This window comes from Varanus komodoensis, unplaced genomic scaffold (genome assembly GCF_004798865.1).
Source record: "Varanus komodoensis strain SLA01 unplaced genomic scaffold, ASM479886v1 scaffold345, whole genome shotgun sequence".
Lineage (NCBI taxonomy): Eukaryota > Metazoa > Chordata > Lepidosauria > Squamata > Varanidae > Varanus > Varanus komodoensis.
In genome coordinates, this window is record NW_025335844.1 from 37,413 (window position 1) to 56,438 (window position 19,026).

General features: G+C 49.4%; 1 long non-coding RNA gene across 1 annotated transcript; it reads right to left on the reverse strand.

Annotated features, from left to right (window-relative positions):
* Positions 1-9,574: 9,574 nt before the first annotated feature.
* Positions 9,575-18,202, reverse strand: LOC123027827. The gene is made up of 5 exons (XR_006415573.1): positions 18,144-18,202; positions 13,837-13,904; positions 12,150-12,269; positions 9,815-9,930; positions 9,575-9,678 (listed from the first exon to the last, which is right to left on the reverse strand). It is a non-coding gene; the product is annotated as an uncharacterized LOC123027827 (long non-coding RNA).
* Positions 18,203-19,026: the final 824 nt, after the last annotated feature.

The following is a 19,026-nucleotide window of genomic DNA, read 5'->3' on the forward strand; positions in this document are numbered from 1 at the left end:
AAAGGTTATACCAGGTGATGAAAAGTAATACAGAATCACATTCAAGACTCAGACCAAGAACAACCAGATAATTAAAAACAAAACCAATCAATTAAATAAATTAACAACACTGCACAAATTTTAATCTCTTTTTAAATTAATATTTTTTTCCTGAATATATCAGGAAACCCTCCCTGGTGGGCTGGCCGCTGCTCTTATTGATGTTTTGTTTTCAAGTAGAGTTTTACTATTTTTCTGTCTAATTAACCTTTTATTGTATTTAAACTGTTGTACACCACCTGGAGGGCTTTTCAGTAGATAAGACAATAGACCAGTGTAAATAAATATACAAGATAGCACTTAAATTAAAGACAGCTGATAGCCATATAATGCAGGCTTCCTTAATCTAGTGCTTTCTGGCGGTTTTGAATAAAACCCCTGGAATTCATGCCCATTGAACATTCTGGCTGGGACTGATAGGAGTTGAAGTCAACAACATCTGGAGGGCAACAGGTTGAGGAAGTTGCTATCATTAGTTTTTTTAAAAGACAGGGCAAAATCCCTCTGTGGCAACAGAGTCACTAAAAGGACTGTGGGCAAAAAGGTCGCACCAACTCCCCTCCCTGTCGGTAAACCCTCAGTGTCTCCCATATCAGGGTGCTTCTCAGTGAAATGGGGGTGCTGGCACCAGAAATTGATTTGGCTGCATGAAGGCAATCCTGGCACTCATCTTCTGTCCCTTTCAGGGTCTCACACCTGGCGGTGCACGGAGGGCTGTGAGATGAATGACGATGGACACTCGCATTTGTATCACCAGGATGCTTACGATGGGCATCCAGATAGCTCAAATGTCGTGTACAAGCCCCACCATAGGAAAGAGTATTATTCTACCTCCTCCTGCCTGGAATCACTGAGATCTTTCATACAGCAGCGGAGAGCTTTGCAAAAGAGAGGTGAGGAGAAAGGGCGACTTCTGCAAGCAATCTGAATCATGGGATTTGTCCTGCTAAATCTTCTTTATACTCAGTAATTCTTATTTGACTTTCTCAGCTAGTTCTTCAGACTACTCTTGTTAGATTCCCATACTCTGCACTCTTTAGACCTCAAGAAGTGGATTTAACCTCCTCATAAGAGGAAAGCTGTAATAGGGCCTCGTCAAAACTGCATGCGGTGTCTGATTTACCAGCCAATAAAGAGGCACTTTCTAAACCTGGAACAATCATTTTTGCAGATTAACCCAAAGTGAGGATTGCTCGGAAAGTGAACTGTACCTTCTGCCACATTTATGGCTTCTACCCCAAGACTATCAGTGTCATGTGGAAGAAAGGTGGGAAAGTCGTGGAAGAAGGAACCCTCTGCAGCGGAGTTCTCCCCAACTCAGATGAGACGTTGGATCGCCATCAAGACAGATCCCATATTCAGCAAGTTCTATGAGTGTTTTGTGGGGCATGTGTCCTTATGGGAACCTTTGAGGAGGAAATGGATTGAGCCTGGTGAGAGGCTGGAGGAATTGGGGAGGTCTGGCAGAGCAGAGTTGGAAATGCTGGGATGTGGATGTTCACCCAAAGGAAGGACACAAAGGTGAGGCCCCAGCCCTAACAAGCTGTTCCTGTTTTCTGGGGGTCCAAGCAGCAGAAATCAGAAGACTGGCTCCCACAGACAAGCCATTCCCTTTCATGGCCCCCATGCACACCTTTTTAGATCCAAACACACTGATTGGTGTGTTTTCATTTACACCATTCTGATATGGTGAGGAGCTATGGGAAGAGAAGGGGGCTTACAGGGTAGAAGCCGGGGGTCAGACTAGATGGCCCGCGAGGACCCTTCTGACTCACTCTGTTTCTATGAATCCAGTTTGGTTTGGTTTTATGGAATGGCCAAGCAAAACGCAATTCTCCACCAGTGTAGCTACCGCCTTCCACTTTGTCCCACCATCCCACCACACCATCCAGACGTTATGTAACAGGACAGACCAATTCCAGGTGCTGGTTATCACCTATAAAGCCCTTAACGGCTTGGGACCTGGTTATCAAAAGGAGCACCTGCGTCCATAACTGCCCTTCCGCCCCTTGAGATCGGCGGCAGAGGCCCTTCTCCAGGAACCCTCCGTAAAAGATATTAGGAGGGTGAGTACCCAGAGGAGGGCCTTCTCTGCGGTGGCGCCCCACTTGTGGAATGCGCTCCCCAGAGAGATCTGCCTGGCACCATCGTTATTTGTTTTTCGGTGCCAGGCCAAGACCTTTTTATTTAAACATCATTTTAATTGTTGAATTTATTTATTGATTTTATATTTATGCCGGGATGTCTCCAGATTTTTATGTATTTGTATAGTTATTTATTTGTATTGGAAGCCGCCCTGAGGCTTTTGCGAATGGGGCGACATATAAGTGTTCCAAACAAATAATAAAAAATAATAGATAAAAGTCAGGAAAGAGGGAAAGCTGATCTCAGTCCCACAAAGAATCTGGAAGCAGGCTTTAAAAGCCCAGCCTGTGAAAGCCTTCCTCTTGAATATGCCACAAAGACCCGTTTGCTTCACAAAAGACCTACAAAAGGCATAAACAGATTTCAGGGAGGAAGCTGTAGAGTTACTTGTGTCCAGGAAGGCTCAACTGTGAGGACTATAATAATCGGTGCTTGTGCTAAAGTATGAATATCCTGGACCAACAGAAAGATGAACAAGCGGGTCCTAGTTCAAATTTTCAGAATCTCAGAACTAGTTCAGAGTTTTCCCTGGTAGCAAAAATGATAGCCTGGGGCTGTTATGTTTTGGGCGCATCATGAGAAGGGGAGACTCCCTGGAGAAGACCATTGTGCTAGGAAAAGTGGAAGGCAGAAGAGGAAAAGGAAGATCAACTTACTTATTTGTTTGTTTGTTTATTTATTTATTTTTTAAAAGCTTTTCTGTCTTGTCCCCTACCAAACATCTTGGGATGGCTTACGATAAATAAGTAGAATAGAACAGCCCCATAGCATCTGACTATTAATATCCTAAAACCCCAGTTAAAATCAATTAAACATTAAAATAACGGGAAAATAAAAAAGTGTTTTTGGCTGACACTGAAATGTCAGGCACCAGTTGAGCCTCTCCGGGGAGCGTATTCCATAGTCAGGGCGCCACTGCAGAGAAGGCCCTGCTCCGGGTACTCTCCCTCCCAGAGTTGGGCCTCTGCCTCAGATCTCAAGGGGCAGGAGGGCACATAGGGAAGAAGACGCTCCTTCAGGTATCCCAGACCCAAGCCGTTTAGGGTTTTACAGGTCATCACCAGCACCTTAAATAGGGCCCAGACTTCAATTAGTAGCCAGCGTAGATGATAGAGGACAAGCATTATGTGTGAAAACTGGCCGGTTCCTGTTGACATCCTGGCAGCTCTCTTCTGAACCAGTTGAAGTGTCCGGACCATCTTCAAGGGCAGCCCCACTTGGAGGTGGATGGACTGCCCCAAGGAAGCCCCAGCCTCGAGTGTACAAGAGCTGGCGTCCAGGCAGGATAATTTCAGAGGTCACCTATTCAAAGGATCACCAGAATTTGGGGACAACTTGACTGCACAAAACAACAACAACACTGCCTTACTAAGGGTCCTTAGGCTGTAAGCCAGGTACAGTCCTCGTGGTTGAGGGGAGCGGAGGAGAATGCGCAAATAAAATAATGTTGGAAGGAGGAGAACTCTAATGGGGCCCTAGTTCATCATGGCCGTGGGATGGGAAGAAGCTCTCAGAAATGCCCCCTTGTGCACCACAAACCCAATTCCTACAGGAAGGTAAGGCCGTCTGCAACAGATGATTAAAAACACAGCAATAAGCATGAAAATATATGCTATTGTGCAGTCCCACAACAGCACTAACGAATGACTGAACAAACTGGGCATCATCCTTTGAGAGAGAGGGAGAGGTTTGGTAAGCTTCCCTTCAGATTTGCAGTGCAGGACTCAGGTGCTTGATCCCTTCGTAGGCAACTTGGCTGTGTTGGGGCCACCGCAGAGGAGGCCCTGCTTCCTCCCGCCCCATCAGCAAGAACAATTCTTTTGGTGGTTTATCCCTGTGGGACGGCATTGAACCTACCTGATCTCAGCCCTATAGAGAATATTTCTTTGCACTCCACTTTGGGAGGGGGAGGCTCTTGCTCGGAGCTCTCGCTCCCCACTAACTGTGTGGGCTCTCCTGCCGATCCTCCTTGCAGGCCCCGTGCTGCCTCCTTCCCCAGAAGCAGCCTCCTTCACACCCCCGATGCTGCGAGCTGGCCAGGCGGAGCCCTTGCACCCCTCCTGCAGGAGGGGTCCTGGGGGCAGCTGCTTGCCACCGCGTGTACAGAGTGCTGGACTGGATGGACCTTGGAGGGTTTTTTCTGTTCTTGTGTTCCTCTCAACAGGGGAAGATGGCTTGAGTGTTCCCTTTGACGCTTTCCCTCATTTCAGCCCAAGACACCTCAAAGAGCACTGTTTTGGGGGGCCTCCTGGGAACCGTGGCTTCTGCCCTGTTGGTAGCCGGGATCAGCGTCTACATCAGTAAGTAACCTGTGGATGCATTTCTGGGGGAGGAGGGTTGCTTCTGCGGTGAGAGCTCACGGAGCATGTACGGATGGCACAGGCCCCCTGACTGTGGCAGCTGAAATCCACCCAATCTGGAGCTGCTGACCAGCCACTTCCCCAGTAAATGCGATTTGAGACACCAAAGAGCTCACCGTGTAGCCCATTTGGACACACTACATGCATTGTGCATTTGTGATTCCTCACTCAGGGTAGTTTGCAGGCGATTTACATGATGTCCTCCTCCTCCAGGGCCTCTCCCCTTCTTTGCAACTTTCCACGGATTGATGGATTGATTTTAAAGAACAAGGAAAATCCGGTATTATTTGAAAGTGGCGGCATGAAGCTCTCATGCATTTGTGCTATTCTACTGCACTGCAGCACCATCTAGTGGTTGTGCCAGGGAACATAAAGGCAGAAAACCCTCAGGAAAAACAGGGTAAAGTTTCCACAGAAAAGTGATGGCTTGAAAGCCTCATGTAGAAAAGCCACGAGCCCATATTCCCCTTTAGAAACAAGATTCATTCCTTCTTGGGATGAAATAATTCCCCACTAAAAAATCTGGGAGTGGAGAACTCGCAAGGGGTCTCAAGTCCAGCTTTCTCTGAGACAGGATTGGAGGGAATTCGTGGGGGGTTTCCTTCTCGCGGGGGCTCAGCTGCTTGCCCTCCCGGGGGCCAGCTTGTCTGCACGCCTCCTTTCCAACAACATTCAACAAGAGCATTTGGAGCATTGAATGTATGGAGGGGGCTTTGACTGGGAGTGGGGCGATGCCAAGCATGACTGCAGGAATCTTCCAGTTTTCAGCAGGGGGTGAGCAGAGGAAGCCACACTAGGCTGCAGCAAAGCCCCGGCAGGGCATCCCAGGTAGGCGGCTAGCAGCTGTGTGCGCCCCTTCACTCATGGCAGCTTGAAGTGGCCTTCCGCACCGCCGACCTCGGGGGCCTCTCCCGTGTTTTCCAATCATCCCCCACTGTTTCTGAGAACAAGGAGCTTTTATTAGCTGTGGCACAAAAGCAGCCCGTGTATTTCTGCAGTGCAAAGCCACACAAAAGAGTATTCAGGCAGGCAGGCAGGCAGGCCGGCCAAGAAAACTCTTGAGAAAAAAAGCCAGCATGTAAAGAAAGTGCTGTAGCTCCCACAGAGAGAAGGGAAGAAGCTCCACCTTCCTGCGGGGTGCAGGATCCATGTGCCGTGCCTGATTGCAGAAGGTGGGACTAGAGAATCCAGGGCCCCTCCTTCCAGCTCTGACTTTCTCGTTTGTTTCTGCAGGGAAGCAGCAAAATCCCTACAGATCGGCATCAAGTAAGTGATGCCCCTTCTTTGGAACAGTAATAGGGCAGGAGGAAAGGAGACAGGTGGGTGAGCGGCAGTTAGGTAAGGGCACGGGGTTTTGGAAAGGCAATTCCTCCTGCAAATTCGGTGTGAAAACCGATTGTCGGGGGGGGGGGATTTCTCTCCTTCGAACAATCCCCAGCCACAGACCAGTTTCCTTGCAAATGTCCTTTACTGCCTCCAGGTACAAATCACCCAAAACAGATCTCTGAGCATGCACAGAGCAGTTTGTCAAAGCCAGTCTAGTGTTTACCTCCAGGAACGCTCCTTGGGAACATGCCTGGGCCCCAGACCTTTGGGAGGGGCTTCCTGAAGTCAAGCACACCAGCCCTGCTCTCGTCTCCCCCGTCTCCACTAACGCTGCACCCGGGGAGTCCCCTGGATTCCCAGCAGCACTTCCTGGGGCTGCACAGTGAGAATGTCTGGCTGGGGAAGAGCCTGACCTTACCCCACCTGCTCTATCTCAGAGTCTTCGCCCAACCCATCGACCCCAGTTCCACCGAGCTTTAATGGACTTTCTGGTTAGGGTTAGGGTTAGGGTGAAGAGAAATGGACATTAGCCCAAGTTGGGTGACTTCTGGGTAACGGGGCTCAATTGTTTATTTAGCAGATGTGGATGGAGGCGAAACGTGGGCTCTGTCTGTCTTGTGTTTGCTCAGAAATCCCCAGAGACACGCCATGAATTGCTTGGCTGTGTCCAAGCAGCCTAGAAGTAGACTTGTGATTTGATTATTTCTACCAGCTGTTCAGCCCCTTGAGGTTCTTCCTGCCACCCTACTTGAGAGCAAACCCCGTTAAGCCCAGTAAAAAGGGGAGGCAGTTTAACCCCCGCCTCCCCCCCCCCCCCGGCCGCAGGCTTGCAAACAAAATGGGGGGATTCCTCTCCCACTGCTGCTGCACCCCATGGGGAAACTGCCGCCAAGCTGGTCACTCCTCCCCTGGGCTGTGGCTGGGTCCTGTATAATCACCAAAGGGAACTAATTAGCCCCCCAAACCAAGTTGAAGGCAGATGCTGCTTCTGAGCCCCCATCACCAAGGAGAAGGGCCAACACAGATCTCCGTAAAGCACATTTCGCTGATTTAGATGTCCAGATCCAAATTAAGAACTCATTACTCTAACCACCCCCGGAGGTGGTTCAGAAACTGCAACGGGTGCAGAACACGGCAGCCAGATTCTGCAGGTCCCGACATATGCGACTGGCTCTGGCCCACTTGCATGGGCCGCCTGCATTCTCCCAGTCCCCATGCAGGGTGCTGGTTTGACCCCGAGGTGCTGCCTTCCCCTCCCCTCCTCTATCCAGGTTTCCTCTGAGGTCCTCAGCATTGGGGGCCGTGCCAGGTGCTGAGAAGATCCAAGGCTCTGCCACACCGAAATCCCGCAATTAAGGCTCAAATGATCAGTTTCTTGTGAGGGCAATTAGGTTTCTTTACAATTGAAGGCATGGATTCATGGGTGCCCAAGCAGGAACACCCCATGATAATTTCCTTAGGTTTATATAGAATGCACAAAAGGGGAGTGAATACAATACACAGGAAGGTGAATGGATACTTTGACATGGATAGGAAAGTGATTGGACACACATCACAGCACCATAAAGAAAACTCAAATTTCACTGTAATTAGAGACCTTTCACAGGCCTGCTAAACTAAAGTTGCCTTGAACAGGCTGGCCAAGTTAAGTAAACAAAAGGTTGCATGTGTGAACTTACAGGGTTAGGGAGGCACTTTAGCAAGCCTGTAACACACAGCGATTGCACTTTGACAGTTACCCACTAACGGAGTGGGGTCCTCTGGTCTCCACCACCGGACACCGAGGCCTCTTTTGATGTGCTTTCAGCAAGGCAGTGAGGTGGGATGGTAAGAATTGCTTTTCTGAGTACAGCTCAACCCAGAGGACCAAAACCCAAAAAACGTATGTTTGCATAGGCTGGGTTTCATACTCTCTTATGGTTGCATGGGGCGTGTGTCTTTAAAGGACCCTGTGTCCTGAGGACGCCTCGATTTGTAAAAAGGGGTATCAGGTCAGGGGCATGAAGGCATTTGATTGCAGAGAAAAAAATCAAGGTTCGTGGATTGGGGGAAGTGGGCAAACAGCCAGCAAATCCAGGGGGGCCGATGCAATGGAGACCCTCCTCGTCCTGCAGCTTCATTTCGGCAAGTGCCCATGGACAGCCAGGGGGTGGGGCAGAGAGCCTCCCCAAGATTTGGGGTCCTGAATGAAGGATTCGGGGATCCCACCCCAGCAGGCCACCCGCTAGCACCGTCTCAGCTCCCATGATCACAGACTTCCCCCTCTTCTTCCTTTCGACAGTATAACTGATGTGGGCACCACTCTTCCGAGTGAAAGAAGAGAGAGGGAGAGGGAGAATGAGAGGCGTGAGTTCCTTCAGCATCCCAGATCCTTCCAGGCCCTCGATCCTTCCTGGTATCTTCTTTGGCTGCTTGGAGCTCCTCTGGGCCTGGCTGGACCCGCTCCTGAAGACATAGGAACAGAGCGAGTCAGAAGGGGCCTCCCGGGCCATCTAGTCTGACCCCTGGCTCCGTCGACTCCTCTCACGACAGGCCCACCCTGTGCATGTCCAGCCTATCCTTGAACGCCCCCACCAGTGGGGCCTCGGCCACCTCCCATGGAAGACGTGCTTGCCCAAATCAACAGCTTCCTCTGCTCCCACTTGGCCTTCTGCCATCATCTTCCCTGTTGGGAGCCTTCAAGGAGCAGGAGCGGGAGAGAGGAGCTGAGCTTTCCCTGCTCTCAGGGGCCATCTTCTACCCACTGCCCTCTGGGAACTGGGAACGTTGCTGTGCTTCAGGTATTTTTATGCCACTTTTAAGTAGCCTCGGCCAGATTGTATACTGAATGGTAACACGGAAACAATTGTAATAGCACATTAAAAATAAATAAGTCGTCCTTGGCTTGTCGAAGCATCTTTTCAGAGGCTAAACGAGGCAAGAGGCCGTTATCGTAAAGCGGAAGGAGAGCCATTCCTAAAAAGACCTGGTGATGTCCCTCTGCTGAGCTCTGCGAGCCAGCTTCGCCGCGGGGCCCGTCTCAGGAGATGCGGCGGGATGCTTTGCATCCAGGCTTCTGCAGGGAAAGTCCGGCCCCCAGCCCTGCTATTGAGGCAGGGCTGCTTCCTCTGTGATTTTACTGGGCCTCTGTAAGACTGTAAAGGAACCAGCCTCTTTCAGTGATGCTTTGAACCATCTTCCCCCGACTGGTGCCCTCAGGATGAATAGGACTGGATTGAAATTCCCATCTGCCCCAACCGGCATGGGCCCTACTGGTTGGGGAGATGGGAGCTGCACTCCAAGACACTGGGAGAGCACCAAGTTGGGGAAGGGCTGATGAAGCTATTCATGACTTTTTCAGAAGGGCCATCGAGGGGAGAGCCTCGAAATTCAGCTGCTCAGATGGAAAAATGGCTGTTGGGTTTTGGCATTCCTCCTGTGCATTGTGCAACATGGTTCCCCTCTGTGCAAGGCTGAAGAAATGACGTGAAGATAAATCATTTATTTATCTTTTCGATTTATATTCTGCCTTTTTCCTACAAAGAAAGCTTAAGCTTAAGCTTTTCTTAAGCTTTTCTTGGTATGACATCATAATTCTTTTCTGCTTTTTTAATTGACTTGGTCACTCTCCCATTTTGCTCCATTTTTAAACAGAACTGTTAGGAGTTTTTTATAGCAGAGAAAATGAGGGTTTTTTTAAAGATAAGCAGAAGAAACTATTTCTATGTGTGTATTTGCATTATTTCATTGATATGATTTAATCCTTCTTATATCATGCACAATTCTTCTATATAGCTGTTCCTTGCATTCTGGGTCACTCAGGAACATGCTGAAAGAACCAGACAGACAGACAGACAGACAGACAGACAGACAGGGTAACAGTTAGTCAAGTTTAAGGTTCAGTGAGATGGTTTGACCCTAAATGTTGGGAAGATAGCCGGGGAGCAGCCTCCACCTTAGGATACCTGATATGCAGATCGGTGGGAATGTGGAGCCCTGGGAATTCTGTTCGATAGGAGCTTGACTGAATTCCAAAGGGTTCATTTCCAGTGTGTTGAAGTGGACCATAGCAGACATTTTCCTGATCCCAGAAAAAATGTGCATTTTTAATTTTTATTTTTGCTAAGGTTTGAAAAGTTACTCAACGTCTAGCAAGAACAAATTGTATTTTTCCAGTCCTTGGCCAATGTGTCGTTATGGAGGTCTGAAATGAACATCCCAGTAAGAGTGACATCCTGAGAATTGCAGAGTCTTCAACAGAGTCCTCTGGATCTGTTGGACTACAGTTCTTATCATCCACAAGCAGCATAGGAGCTGTGATCAGAAACAAGTTGGAAAAGCATCCCTGGTCTTTGCACAGTGAGTTCTGTGAGCCGACAGAGAACGGAGAAGGAGGAATCGATATCGCCAGGTTGGAGTCAGGGCAGCGCAGGGCCATGAGGTTGGTGGCCGGTTTGCAGGGGATGGGGTATGAGGCGAGACTGTGCAGGAACTGGGCCTCTTCAGCCTGGAGAAGAGGAGACTCGGAGGGGATCTGTTGGCAACATGCAGGTATGTGAGGGGGTGTCACACGGAGGTGGGCCGAGACCTGTTCTCCCCTGCAGAGGAGGGCAAAATGCGCTCCAACAGAGCAAAGCTCAGGGAGCCAAGGTTCCATTTGGATACCAGGAAGCACTTCCTGACAGGACCCCGAGGGTGTGGAATGGGCTTCCACGGGAGGTGGTCGAGGCCCCATCGGTGCGGGTGTTCAAAGATAGGCTAGCCATGCACATGGTGGGCATGTCATGAGCGGAGCCGGCTGGAGCTGGGGGTCAGACTAGATGGCCCGGGAGACCCCTTCTGATTTGCTCTGTTCCTATGTTTCTATGAATCGTCTCCTTGGGTTGTCTCTGAAACTCCAAATGTTCCATTAGCACCGATAATACCTTCTGTGGAGGCACCAGAGGCTAGAAACGGGGCAACAGCAACAAGCTGCCAAGTGGGGCAGGTCAACTTTGTTGGAAGCTGCCCAGAGAACTTCAGCTAGGGGTGGCATAGAAAGAAATAATGACAATACATATCCTGGAAAGCCCCACAAATAGTCTGGACTTCTATCAGTCCAATGTATGGATTTCATACTGGACTGCCTTTTCCCAATCACACAGATCCCAATCCTACTTGTGGATCATTTGGTTCGACTTTCTGGGACGTTATGCAAATTTAGTCATTGAACAACGCAAAAGAAGGGATTCTCACATCTTTTGATGCACAGATTTGCATGCATGCAAATACATGTTGAGGAGATTGGAAAAGATCCAGTTCCGCCAGTGAGTGGCTGAAGGAGCAAAATGTGCCCAGCGCAGGAGGAGGAGAAGGGACCTCTTGGCGAGGAGAAGCCTCCGTATTAGTGACAGGCAGACAAGACCACTTCTGGCTGATAAGCAGCTTCCCTCTGCCCTGGAGACCCCGGGCTGAGCTGGCCTAGCCTTGCAGGGCCCAAAAGGAGAGCAGGCAAAGACCAGCTTCGGGCTTTAGGGAGCCTGCGGGAGCAACACAAGCTGGAGCAGCCACAATCAGGGGCGGTGGGGGGGGGGCTTGCTAGGCTGCATCCTCACTGTAAGAGCAGGACGTCTGTTTGTCTGATCGCTCGGCCACAAGAGAGACACACAAGCCCTTGTCCTCTTGTCTGGGGAGGGAGTTGATAGTCCTGTCACATAACTACCATGTTTCCCCGAAAATAAGCCCGGGTCTTATATTGATTTTTGCTCCAAAAGATGCACTTGGGCTAATTTTCAGGAGATGCCTTATTTTCTCATGTACAACAATCTACATTTATTCATGTTCAAAACTCTACAGTTATTCATGAACAAAAATCTACGTTTATTCAAATACTGTCATGTCATCATCTTCTGGAACATTGTCATAACTCTCCAAACCCCGAACTGTGTTGCAACGGACGTACTAAATGCATCCGTCTGGCTGACGATCTTAACTGGGGTTTACTTTTGGGGTAGGGCTTATATTACGAGCATCCTGAACAATCACGCTAGGGCTTATTTTCCGGTTAGGTCTTATTTTCAGGGAAACAGGGTAGCAGTGCTGGTGGAAGGTGAATACATCCCCCCCACTTCGGAGAAGCCCAGACACCCCCTCATTTTGCACAGAAAGCAGAAGTATCCCCTTGGGTAGATTAGCAATCAATTTTTCCCAGTCCTGCCCAGCCCTGAATCTTTCAGACTAATTCCGCAGGTCAAACTTCAGGTCAAACATGCAGGGCCTTATGAACAGGTTGGGTACATAAAACACGCACGCTTGGCTTACACTGGTTTAGACGCTTGAGTCCTTGGAAAATGATACAGGAGGCCCCAAGCACAATGACAGTGGCGCACACCCACGGAATTGCTGCTGCTGGTACAGATATGCTTACAACTTTCACAGCACCTGCCAAGAAAAAGCACAGGTCAGAGCCACAGGCAAGCATCAAACGGAACCTGCAGGTGAAAACATGAGAAATATAACCTTCCTGTGGAAGAAAACGGAGATTTATGCTGGCATTCATGACAGCAGTCCTCAAGCAGGTTGTCACCCAGAGGGCTTCTCCTTGCTCATGCCAAAATGCAGGATGTGGGAAGACGGGCCCAAGTTGCAGGACACCAGATCCCAGGAAGAACCTCTTGTTAGAGCAATATGACAGTGGAACCCAGGAGCTCGGGAGGTGGTGGGCTCTCCCACAACAACACATTCAGGAGGCAGCTGGGCAGCCATCTGAGAGGGGTGGTTTACCGTGGAGTCCTGCACTGAGCAGGGAGCTGGACCCAAAGGCTCATGGGCCCCTTCCAGCTGTTCTAGGATCCTGTGATTCTGACAGACCATTATGGGTAGAAGATGCACAAATCGTCTTTTCCTGTTGTGACATCCAGTATGTGAACACCTTTTGCCCTGAAAAATTAGGTGTCTCCTACTTTGCTACCAATTGACGGCAAAAGAAGGGGACGGCAGAGGATGAGGTGGCTGGATGGAGTCACTGAAGCAGTTGGCGTGAGCTTAAGTGGACTCCGGGGGATGGTGGAGGACAGGAAGGCCTGCAGGAGTGTTGCCCATGGGGTCATGATGGGTCGGACATGACTTCGCAACTAGCAACAACAACAACAACTTTGCTGCCATTCCATCACCACTCGGAATGCTCCTTTCCTGGTGAACTTCTGGGTTATCTGCTGGATAAATTAAATTTTTGATTGATTTGGAGCTCTCCTATATGAGGCACTGATTGTGCTCTCATCACAGTTGTTTATGGTTTCTCTCAATGTCATCCTGACCTCCCAGTCTTGCTTCTGTTTTTAAGAGCGCTTTCACCTTTTTATTAGAGCAAGGGAAACACAGTATTACTTGAGAAAACACTTGCTATTTCCCCACTTTTGTAGTTGCATTATTCTGCTGCAGCACAGTGCCACCTAGAGGTTATGTTGGCAGAAAAGCAGGAAAGGAAAAGGTCTTCATTTAAACTTTGACTCCGGATTCTGCAACCAAGCTGAAAGCAGATACAGCACTTCCAGTTACCTTTCTCTCTTGAACAAGTTTTTATTTTCTGATAAGAAAGAAAATGGAAGAAATGGAAAAATACAGGAAGGTTGGAAGGTTAAGGCTCAATAAACTCAACAACATTGTCCAGTAAAATTCCATGACTGAGGCCGGGTGATGTTGCAATAACAGCCCGACACGGAAGTAGCAAAAGTTGGCTTCCGTGGGCAAAAGGATGGGATTTGGCACTGAGCAGGCATGTGCTCTTGTAAGTGCCTTAACCTGGAAAGACAGACGGACAGGCAGGCAGGCAGGCAAAGTCACACTCAGGACCAAATTCCATCCTTTTCCCACCACTGGGCCAAGTTGTGAGGCCCAAGTCATGAGACACACACCCTCCAAATGGACAGGAGGAAAGGCCCCCCGAAGCTTTTCGGTGCCCTAACTCTAACCTCCATGAAGAATTTTACCTTCCTCAGCACATGCTCACCTGTAGCGGTTGCAGCAACAACAGCGCTCACTTTAACTGCTCCGGACATTTCCACATATGGTAGCTTCCTGAAAAGATCAACTTGAGTTAGCTAATTGGGAGTGTGTCTATGTTTTCGGCTGATTTTCTTTCCAACCCTGGGTGATCCAGACCGGACCAGCTGGTAAGAAAGAAAGGGACATGCTTTAATCCATGTCGCAGAAGCCTCCCCCAGCTCAGCTTTCCGTGTGCCTTTGTGCCCATTACTTTCCCCCTCGCCCAGAGGTGGTGGGAGGCATGCCTTGCACACAGAAAGTCTCCGCCTGACGCCCTCGTGGGCTGAGAAAACCAGGCGAGGTAATCATCTACCCCAGAACTTTTTCTACATGAGGCATGCTGCACTATCTTTAGATGATCACAAAACCCTCCAATTTTGTTTTTCTTTGAAAATAGTGTTTCCCACAAACATTATGGGAGCAGGGAAAATGGGTGCAGGAATACCTGGACTCCTTTCAGATGTAGATGTAGATAAATCCTGGCAGAAAAGAGTTGCCTATGTGCCTTTGTGTTACAAAATGCCTACACTCCTTTCTCAGGAAGCACCCAAGAATTCCAGGCCAGGTTACTGGTTGGCATTTGCTGTTACTCTAAGAAGTGGGACCTGATGGCTTCTCCAGGAAGCTGCCAGGGCTCTTGTTTTTGCTGATCAGTAAGAGCTGATCAGGCTGCCGGGTTAACAGCATCGCAATCACCCTCATCTCCATGCCAAGACCCACAGTAATGCTGTGCCTCAGGGATCGTTAATCTCCTGCAATCAAATGCCATTGCACTGAGCCCCCCTGCAGACCCCTCACCTTCTTTTGACTGTGTTCCCCTTATTTTATTTATTTATTTATTTAGAATTTTTGTATCCTGTCCCATCGCCAGAGCCTCAGGATGGCTTACATACAATACAATAAATAAACAATAAATGCAAATAGTGCAAATTAAAATCCAGATTCACCCTGGCTGCAGATTAAAACCTATAAGCTGATGTCAAAAGTTATTAAAATATTGTTGAAATAAAAAGGTCTTAGCCTGGCACTAAAAAAAAATATAACGACGGCGCCAGGCGGACCTCTCTGGGGAGCACATTCCATTGGTGGGGCGCCACCACAGAGAAGGCCCTCCTCCGAGTACTTTGCCTCCTGATGTCTTTCATGGAGGGCTCCCAGAGGAGGGCCTCCGCTGCCAATCTCAGGGGGCGGGAGGGCAAATATGGAAGGAGGCGTTCCTTTAGGTATCCAGGTCCCAAGCTGTTAAGGGCTTTATAGGTGATGACCAGCACCTTGAATTGAGCCCGGACTTCGATGGGGAGCCAGTGAAGCTGGGAGAGGACTGGGGTTATGTGAGAATAACACCCAGTCCTTGTCAGCAACCTGGCTGCTCTATTTTGCACCATCTGAAGTATCTGGACTGTCTTCAAGGGCAGCCCCATGTAGAGTGCGTTACAGGAATCCAACTGGGAAGTAACCAATGCATGTGTCACTGTCGCTAGGCAGTCATCCTCCAGGCAGGGACGCAGCTGATGGATTAGCTGAAGCTGAAGGAAAGCGCTCCTCGCCACCGCAGTCACTTGAGCTTCCAACAATAGCTCTGGGTCGAGGAGCACTCCCAAGCTGTGGACCCTGTCCTTTAGAGGGGGTGCAACCCCATTCAGGGCAAGGTCCAAGTCACCTACTCAGGAGTTCAAACCACCCACCAACAGGACCTCTGTCTTGTCTGGATTGAGTTTCAGTGTATTTCCTCATCAACTGTCCAGGTGCTGGGCCCATGTGACTCAGAGTCTATAAAACACTCTGCACATGTTCTAAAAGCTTGCAGTTGGCAGTGGAGACCACTATCCGGGAGCATGCTGTCGTAAGTAAAAGCAGGGGTCCTGGCTGCTCTATTAATACATTCCAGGGGCTCAAGAAAATCCAACCTTCCCTACAAACCTATTTATTTTTTTGTTCTTACTATTGATATCAAGTACCTATCACTACAGGCAGTAATGTAATAATAATAATATTTTAAAAAGTAAGAAGAGATTTTATAGAGTAGGGAATTATGCCTGAGAATGGATAGGAAAAGGATGGGTAGGAAGATATTTTTCTCATCCTCTCCTAATTATAGAACCCAAAGAAACTGATTGGTGAGGGATTCAGAACAGATGCAAAGAAATACTTCTGCACGGAGCGTATAGCACAGCTCTTCTACAAGATGTAGTGGAACAGTTTTAAAAGGAGATTGGGTGGATGCCTGCAGCAGAAGGCTATCAAGGCCACCAATCCTGATGCCTCCAGGATCAGAGATGGTATTCCAGTGTATACCAACTGCTGGGGAACATGGGGAGGAGGGTGCTTTTGCACTCATGTTCTGTTTGTGGGTTTAGGATGGATAAATGGATGGACTTCTTCGCGCAGCACATGGTTAAAGGGGTCAGACTAGATGGCCCCGGAGATCCCGTCTGACTCACTCCGTTTCTAGTTTCGATCGCAGGTATTTCCCTCAGTGTCTTTCTAGGAAATCAGGCGGCTGTGAAGCAGAGGCAGTTTCCCACTTCGGGCACCAGGTGGCACTGCTGCCCCACTTTCCTACAAGGTGCTTGTAAGGACGGGGAAGGACTCGGCAGAGCCACCAAACAGAAGTGGAGTCGTAGCGGAACGTCCAGGTGCCTTTTCTTGATTTTGCCCAGGTTTCAAAACATGGCCTTATTCTCTCTACGTTGTGCGTCAGCGCTTGCTCCAGGCTTGTGGGAGCGGGCCTAGGCAAGCCCCCTGAATCAGGCCTACCACCTCCTTGCTGAGTTGCTATTTTGAGGGATTGTGGGCTCCCAGGAATGCCTTTGGAGGTGGGTCCATACCTTCAGTATTGGTAAAAGCTGCGGCTGGTCAACCGAGGGAGACCTTCTGCAGTGAAGATGTTTTCGGGAGGTGCCCGAAAGATCACAGTGTCGGTGCTTGTCCGACCCCCAGAGGCAGGGAATTGCGCAAAGAGGAGGCCATCGCACTAAAAGCTCTTCTCCAGAACGGTTCTGATCAGGCCACAGGTGCCTGTGCAACCACCGGGCGCATCCCGTCTCTTGAACTCTGGGAGCAAGCAAGCCGGCTACCTGGAGAGAAGGTGCTCTCTCAGGTATGGGGCTGCAGCAGAGGGTGCCACATCTGACTGAAAGGTTAAGCACAGCTGCACAGAACAAACAGCCAGAGAGCGAACACCCTGAAGACCGAAAAGAAGCAAGGAGATCTTTTCCATCTGCCTATTCCATGCTGCTCCAGTACCTGTTCTTCCCTCCCAGGCGAATTATAATGAGCGTATTTCCTATGCAGGGTGTGTTAGTTAATAGTCAAGAGGTCACTGAGCAAGCTTCCTGCCATCTTGTCGATGTGCCAGTTCCTTCAGAATCTCTGATCCCAGCCCCCCTCCCCTTCTGACTCAGGCATTGTCTTTGCTGCATTTGCACACTTGTTTCAAATCATCTTTCCGTCCCTGTCAGGGATGCTCCACCTGCTTTGGCCTTCAGTGGCCCCTTCCAACTCTACTATTCTATGATTTATTCCATTTCGTTTCGTTTTTATACCACCCAACAGCCAAAAGGCTCCCTGGGGAAATGAAAACAAAAACAGAACAAAAGCACCCATTCCTGTGTGCAATTTGGGGGGGGGGCGTGCCGGGGGGCAGCACAAAAGGAAAAAGGGCACTAAGGGAGCGTCTCCACCTTGGCTGCAGCGTTCTGCTTTCTCAATGTGCTTGGTATTTTCTGTTCCAAGGCCCAGAGAGGCTTTTTGGAAGACTTTGCCACAAACCCTCTGCTGTCTCTCTCAAAGAGGAAGTTACAGCCTGGGAACTGCAGAAGACACTGCAGCAAGCCGAGATCATAAGCCTTTTAGGCTGTCCAAACATGCGTCCTAAACTGAGCAAGGGGCTGGAGAAGGGCTCCCATCTGCAGAAGATTTCCAGCCTCTGGGGCTGCTCGTGCGTTTCCCCGGTAATGCCCTCCAAGCTGCAAAAGCGGCACCCAGCAAACTTTGGCATGCTCTTCCTCTACACATTTGCACTGTTCCTTTCCTGAGATTGGGCTTCGTCTAAATAACAGGATCTCTGTCAAGTTGTAGGAACTCTCAGTTCCTACTGGAACTCTCTGCTCAGGTTTGGATCCCAGCTATAAGTTTTTAGAGGGATCCCTTCTCTGGGATTTTGCCCCCTTTGCAATGCCTTTGTTGGCTTCAGCTGATTCTCACTGAGTCTCAGATCAAGGGCTGGAGAAAGTAATATGGGTATAAGTTAGAGCAGTAAGCAGCACTTACCTTCTTGTATGGTTGCTGGCACAAAACTGCCCCCCCACTTTCTGTTTCCTCAGAAATATATAGACAACAGCTGCAGGCAATTTGGTGATGCAATACTGGGGAATATCTGGCTCTCCCTTTCTGGGAAATCAAATGGCAATGAAGAAATGGCCTTGCCATTCCCTCTGCAAACACAGATGTCACTGCTGATACACAGCTAATGAATCTCCTTGCTGTCCTGCGCTGAGTACACACAGACACCCAGTCTCTGTGTTACCTTTTCACGAATTGCCAGTTTCAGGCCAGGGTGCCAAAGGCCGTGTGGTGATTGCCTGTCTGCGATTGCCTGTCTGTGATTGCCTGTCTCCAAGTCAGGTGGGACCACCCAGAGAAAGTCGAATAAACAGGCCAGGGACGTAGAGGCTGGTTAGAATTAACAAAGTCTGGGAACATAGATAGTTCCGCTCGTTGTCTGAGCAGCTCTGCCTAAATTAATCTATAACCAGAGGGAAATGAGCACGGCTGGCTCGTTCATGGACAATTTCAGAGTGGCTGTTCAGAGTTCATGGCCGTTTCAGAGTGTTTGGGTTTCTGTCGAAGCTGCAGCCATGTTCTCCTCCTCCTTTCTATGGGGCAGATTCCCTCTGCCTCCGGTCCCTGCTCTCAGGGAGCCACCGGGACTGCCCCAAAAGGTCCTGGCCCCTCTTCATCTAACGGGGGGGCAGTCCTCTGCAGCCACGACCTCTTGTCTGATTGCGGCTGGAGCTCGCTGCCCTGGCTTTGTCTGAGGAATCCTCCTGCAGGTAGGACACAACCCTTGTGCAGAAGAAGAGGCGAGGGGACGATGGGCAGAACAGAGCCAAGCAAAGAGAAGCCACACAGGGCAGCCTTCCTTGGTTTTGTG